Source organism: Oculina patagonica, unplaced genomic scaffold (assembly GCF_052425735.1).
Source record: "Oculina patagonica isolate OP01 unplaced genomic scaffold, crgOcupat unplaced594, whole genome shotgun sequence".
Taxonomy (NCBI): Eukaryota; Metazoa; Cnidaria; class Anthozoa; order Scleractinia; family Oculinidae; genus Oculina; species Oculina patagonica.
Window position 1 is genome coordinate 2,737 of NW_027558464.1, and position 6,806 is coordinate 9,542.

The window sequence follows — 6,806 nt, forward strand, 5'->3', positions numbered from 1 at the left end:
AATAAATCTCTTATTAACCACGCGCGAGGGCCGTACTGGGCGAATATTGGCCCGAGGTCTTAACAGTACGGATCGAGCGCAGCGAGGTCCGTACAAAAAAGACCGAGGGCCAATATTCGCCCAGTGCGGTCCCGAGCAAGCTTGGAGAAGGCCACCTGTGCTGGTTGAAACATTAGCTAATAAGTTTTGCCGTCTTGCGTAGTCCTAGTCTTACAATAAATTTGTTTAGTTTTAATGCGGGGTTTAAGCTCTCTACAAAAGTCTGCATTCGCGTCTTTGTAACTCACATAGCCACTTAAATTGAGTCGGTGATGAAGAAAATTATCATTTGAAGCCGCAATTCGTCACTTGCAATGTGGGCATTCAGGAGGAAAAATTTGTCCCCATAAAAGCCCTTTTCTAAAACAAATTAATAAAACTGCAGTAATGACGTTTATCGGTAAATGGACAGATGGAGAACTTTGTGGGATCCCGAAAAAGAGAGTGGGTACAAATTCAGTATCCTAGCTGCCAAAGTGTAATATAATATAGACGATTTGAACAGAAGGAATAGATGTACACAGGCCAGGCTGACAACCTGACCGCCATTTCTTCGAATGTCCATAATCACCCCCTCCCCCACCTCCCAAAAAAGACAGAAACAACAAAAAAAAAACAATAAACATACTAGTTTTAACCTGATATAAGATGGAAAAACTTGCTCTGATTATTTAATGGTTTCCGACATTTCAGAGCTCAATTTCAGAGCATCAAAACCGATTGCATCGCATACATTACACTGCATCCAGTGTATTTCTCTTCAACTATTTATCAAAAAAATTCAATGGAGAAGTTGAAAAAAATTCTCACTTTTACAAGAAACGCACACTACTTATAAGGCTAAGATCAAGCCCCGGTTGTTCAGAGGGTAGATAACACCATCCGCTACTTATTCCGACGAAAACAAACATTTGCGAAGGAAAAGCAAATGAACACGCGTGTGTATAGCTGTGTATAGCTGTGTTGGGCTATGTATAGGCGTGTATAGCTGTGTAGGGCTAGGCTATGTATCCCCTCTATGAACATCCCTATATAGGATTTAGTCAAACAACTATATGATGACTACACTACGTACTTGCCCAAGTGTACGGCTTTACCGCTGACTGAAACGGCAGGCTCAAAGGTACAAATACAACATGGCGGCTGTTTATTTTCCAGTTAAATTTATTTCATTCAAACTGGCTGAGACAAGTGCGCTTCCGTGAACTTTAAACAGCTCTTTGAATGACTTTATTGACAACCTGTTTACACCTTTCACGAAGGATGAACCACGATGTATTGGCTAAGTTTATCGCGCCTCAAAGCAACAGTACATGTCAATTGAGATCGATCGAAGGATCGAAGTGCAGCGAGGAAGAACAAATTCTTCAAAAGAAAGCATCTGTGTGTCGATAAGTGGCATGTATGTAGTATTACTTTCTTGTTTCTTAACTTTGATGTGCCTAAATGTTGAATTGAGCGAGCTTTTGAAGAAAATCTTTCGCTGCTATTTTTACATTTACTATCACAACATTGCCGAATTATATGGCTCTGAAAACGCTCCGAAAAATGCCCTAACTGCCAATCTTCGCCAATATTTTGATTGTTATCTATAAATTTATGCTTGATTAGCTATTTCGTACCGATTTTGTGCCAAATTGAGGCAAATAAATGGCTTCTGTGTTTCGGTGAATTTTGATGAAATAGCAAGAAATCGTTAAGTCACGTGTGTTTAGTTCCTCAATACTAATAGAATATTGAAGTCCCCAGACATTTTGTTGCATTTTTGTGAAGTTTAATGATGGATTTCACTACCCATGTAAGAATAATGTATATAAGTTGTTGCTCATGGGAGATAATGGGCACTAGTTAAAGGCTATTTCCAACAGTACGAAATGTGTACCTTCCAAAAGACCGTTTGAGGAGAAGAAATCAAATCAGACGGTTGAAGTGAATTATTGTACTTAAAGCCTAATAACCACAGAATATAATGCAGTGAAATTTATTTTCAGAAGTCTTTTTTTTCTTGTGGAACTGGTCAATCAAAGTCAGCTAATTAAATATGCATAAATTAGTGAAAAATGGCCATTTTTGCAAAAGGTGCCATAACTTGAAGGGAATAAAATATTTTGAGCTGATGTTTTGTCACAGTAAATAGCTCACCATACCCAACATTTATGCTAAGTTTGGGCGAAATCGGGGATATGAGCTGTATCACCTGTTGCCTGGTCCTCTTATGGATACACTCTTAACAGGCCTGACGTCATAGACTCATAAATTAAAATGCGGCGGATTTAATTAAACTGCAGATGATAGCATAAACATGTAAAAAATAAGCGAAATAAACCGCGGAAGTTTCGGTGTCTTCATGACGCCTATTCTGCGAGTTCAAAATGAAAAGATGTTACGCTAAATTTACATAATAAGGCTAATAAGGCATGCGAGACAAATTACAGAAATACGTTTGCACGTATTAAATCTGATTGCACGTTGAGAGTTGAGATCTCTGATGAATAACATCTCGTGCAATAAGCAATCAAATTTATTTCTGCATTTCTTAAGAACATTAAAACGCCTCAATAGGTCTTCAGGTACCTTGCCGTGTTTGTCATAGTAGTGTTTATATATGGACGATGACTGTTGTTTATGTCCTTCCACACGTGTGTGTGTAAGTGGCCGCTACGCTCATATAACATACATAACCCGCATCACACGAGTCACATTGAAAACGATACATGACGCGTTGTTGGTTGACGATCTGTGGCTTCGTCTCTTGAACTTTAAGATCTTGGTCAATTTTACGGCTAACAACGGCTAACAAATACGGTTTGCACATTTGTCTGCACCTTGTTCCTGGACATAATTTGCTGACTCTTGGTCTTTGAAAGGTATGGCCACTCGAACAATGGCTCTTGGTTCTTGACGCGTCCGCGAGGGTTGCTGGTCAGCGACTCGAATTAATGAAACTGTTGTTGGTGGAACTAATAAGACGTCGTGGGTATTTCAATCGCGAGAAAACTTTCTTTAAGCGATCACACTCATCAAAAAAATACACCCGCGAGGAAGATAGCCGGTGTGCGCGATCAAGCACGGTAGTCAATAATGCCTCGCATGCCTTGTTATGTAAATTTAGCGTAAAATCTTTTCATTTTGAACTCGCAGAATTTGTAATCTTTATACACTTACCTTGAAAGATTGTCATGTACTATTTTCATCCTGGCTGTTATAACCGGCTTGACAGGGCCACCGTATCGGGTTAAATTATTGTGCAATCTTTTACATTGTATTTTAAATCATTTAACTCAACAAAGAGTAATTATGCAAGCTTATTTTTGCAAAAACTGCCTACAGTCTTAGTCGATACGCTTGAGTGAACTCAGTAAAAAAGCACTGTAAAATAAAACCTCGGCAAAACCGTTTGTAAAACTTTTTCTCCTCCTTCTTCGCCACTACCACCGCAATTTTACTTTTTGCCTCCTTCTTCTCCACAATTCTACCTCACATTGGTCTGACATCGGCCCCACAACGGCCTTATATCGGCCTCACATTAGTCTGACACCGGCCCCACATCGACCTCACATTGGTCTGACATCGGTCTCATATCGGCCTCACATTGGTCTGACATCGGCCCCACATCGACCTCACATCGGCCTCACATCGGCCCCAAATCGGCCTCAAATCGGGCCCCATTTCCCATTGTTAAAATGGTAAACAACACAAGTTAATAAGAACTTCGTATTTTTTGCCTCAGATATTGACGAATGTGAGATAGACGATTATAAATGCCCGGAATATTCAAAATGTGATAACAAGGATGGTGGATATGACTGCCCGTGTAAAACAGGATATAAGAAAACACAACAAGGAGCATGCTCAGGTAATGTACTTATATCCTATTTTATTATAGGTAACCCAGTCATATTTTCCTCTGCTAAAGACCTGATGCCACACTTTTCATTTTATATTTATTTGTTAATGAAAAATGGTTTTTCAAAGTAGGAAATAAAAAGCCTAATATTAAGCTTTATTATCTAATGAAATAAGTTCTGATAAGGCTTCTGTTTTAAACTCAGGAATATGTTGGGTGTAGTTTTTGTTCTTCCGCGTGTTCTCCCAAACCTCGCCGGAACAATTTTAATAAAGGGCAATTTTACACTTTTCTTGAAAACTTCGTTGCGTCACTGAATAGTTTATATTAATTATAACAGACCGCTATCCTTTTTCTGGTGTAATGCATGATGCCCTGTCATTTACTAACATCTGTAAACTTTCTGTGGGGTTTAGAAACTAGAAAATTTTCTCTTTTCTCAATAGAAATTTGCGTTCCAAAGTGCGAAAGGAACTCGTACTGTGTAAACGGCCAGTGCTTGTGCGAAACAGGATTTTTTCTTGGGTTGGACAGGAAGTGTCAAGCAAGTAAGAGCGTGGAAAACACTAGTTACAAGTTACGCTGAAAAAGGGCCTTTCTTGCAAAACATATATGTAGAAAAAAGTCACATATTATTCAGGCTAATAAGAGGACCCAAACTATATCCAGCTAATAAAACGTGCCGATAATGATAGACTTTCAAAATTCCCGCCGCCAGGTACATCTTACACTTAATAATCCCTCGGACGTACATTCATAGCTCCACCGTAGTACAAGGGGAGGGGATGGGTGAAACCCCCACCCCCAAGGTTTTCTCAGCAAAATCTGCACTCTGCACTGAGTAGAAAGCCCTTAGTTTACTCTACAAGATGACATAACTTTTGTTAGCTGTGAAGTTATATGACGTCATTGGAGTAGCTATCTTAAATCCGCCATCTTGAATTTCAGCATTTTCCGAGAAAGTCTGAAATTAACAAAAGCTGGTACAAAATGATGTCAGAATGCTTAAAGGATAGAAAAATTAAACGAATTGCACAGTTTTGTTAAAAAACTGGAAAATGAAAGAAATGTGTCAAAATGACGATCCTTGGCCAGAATTACTTGTAATTATGACGTATGCATGGCATTGTCATGGGAACGTCAAAAACACTGGACACCTAGTTGTCTAGCCTGCGTAGCAGGCGTATGTGCACTTTTTTTAGCATGTTTAAAAGAGTGCGCGATTGCGAGAAGGCCGCGCGAGAAAAAAATCGATGAGACGATTTTTTCCTCGCGTGTACCCCGGCCCTTGCCCCTTTTGCATTTCCCATACGCGCGCTCGAAACTACGGCGCCTGCTACGCAAGCTACTAGTTGTCTGGTCAAAACATTTTTCGAGAGATGTATGATTACTATATCTTCTTTTCATAATTACGAGAAAACCTCAAGGGGGGGGACTGGCATCCGCCTGCGTTGTATGTCCGAGGGAAATTTTAATCCACAAATCAGACATCTTCAGTTTACAACTCCAGAGTTTTAACTCTGTTATGACATCATTGCAGGTTTGCATGGATCAGGAATTTCGCCCCAGTCTTCTGCTGCGCTTGTTACGGCTGCCCTGCTGTGGTGTCTGGCCTTGATGTAATATCTGACATTCGTTTTACCCTTCTGTTTTATCTTTACTTGTATTTTTTAGTTTCCTCACTCATTTGTTTTTGCTCATGTAAAAGAAAAATTTCAGCTTAAAATCTTTACTAAAAAGATGCCACCAAAAAGTTTTCGAACTTTTTTCTCCAAGATCGAAGAAAAGACTGTTGTAAAACCTAAATTAAGCATGTTTATGTTTGCGATATACATAAAATACCTAACACTTAATTGTCTCTTAAACTGTTCTTGTGAAGCTTTAATTATGTTTAGCTGTCACTGAAGACCATAAAGAGCTTACATTTGTGTAATAAACTGTTATCTGTTCAATCATGCTCTGCTTTTGTGTCATTTTTGCCTCATATTGTGAGCATTCATTTGAGTACCCTTGTTTGTTTTTGTGTCTAGTGTGAAGCGCAGACACAATGCTATAACGTACTAACTAACGTTTCTCATACGTGTCAGCGTACACGAAGTGTCTTGTGGTATTCTTCTCTAGGTAATAGTAATCAGTAATCACTCGTTATTGCTTCGTACCCCGCAGTAAACAACCGATGACAACGTAGAACAAACGGAACAAGTCTAATTTGAGATAATTAAGGAATTAACTACGTCAACAAACGTCGACACGATGTGCTCTCGAGATGTCTGTTAACTTGCGCGCGCTCATGAATTGAAGGTATTCGTTAGCGTCTACCCTGGGCAAATAGTAGATGCCAAATCAACTAATCAGGGCGCATGCTTTACTTAGGTTGTGCTACACACAAATATGCTACGTCTACTCCAGATAGCCTTCTAGATCATCTTGCAACTGTTTATTATTTCTACCCGTATTTCTCTGCTACACTGTTGAAGCTTGATATTTTGACCCTTTCTTCACACCTCCAGTCTATGCCAACAAAATCCTAATTAATGCGCTACCGTGGCCGAGCAATACAGTAATGCACAAAGCTCAATCAAGCTCAGCACTAGACACATGTACGCAGTGCGGACCTATTTTTACTAATATTCTGAATGGTAACATCCGGCTAGTCTGGATTCATTAAGCCACTTTTGATCATGTTTGTTTATGTTAGCTCCATTATCTATGCTTTTATGCGATAACTAATTAAAAAAACAAGCCAACTTTCAAATGTTCTGATAATTTTACAACATAGTCATTTATTAGCTGCTTTTCAATTAAAAAAAATCTTTATTAAAATCTGACTTCTAATTCATTTCAGGTGCTGGAAAATATATATTTTTTGATGTTAAAGGATAAGAAATGTTAAAAAAAAATATCATTTCCCATTGTGAAA

General features: G+C 38.9%; 1 long non-coding RNA gene across 1 annotated transcript; it reads left to right on the forward strand.

Moving 5' to 3' along the window:
* Nucleotides 1–3,748: 3,748 nt before the first annotated feature.
* LOC144640967 (uncharacterized) lies at nt 3,749–5,838 on the forward strand. Its single transcript, XR_013568466.1, has 3 exons — nt 3,749–3,895; nt 4,333–4,434; nt 5,427–5,838. It is a non-coding gene; the product is annotated as an uncharacterized LOC144640967 (long non-coding RNA).
* The last annotated feature ends 968 nt before the right edge of the window (nt 5,839–6,806 follow it).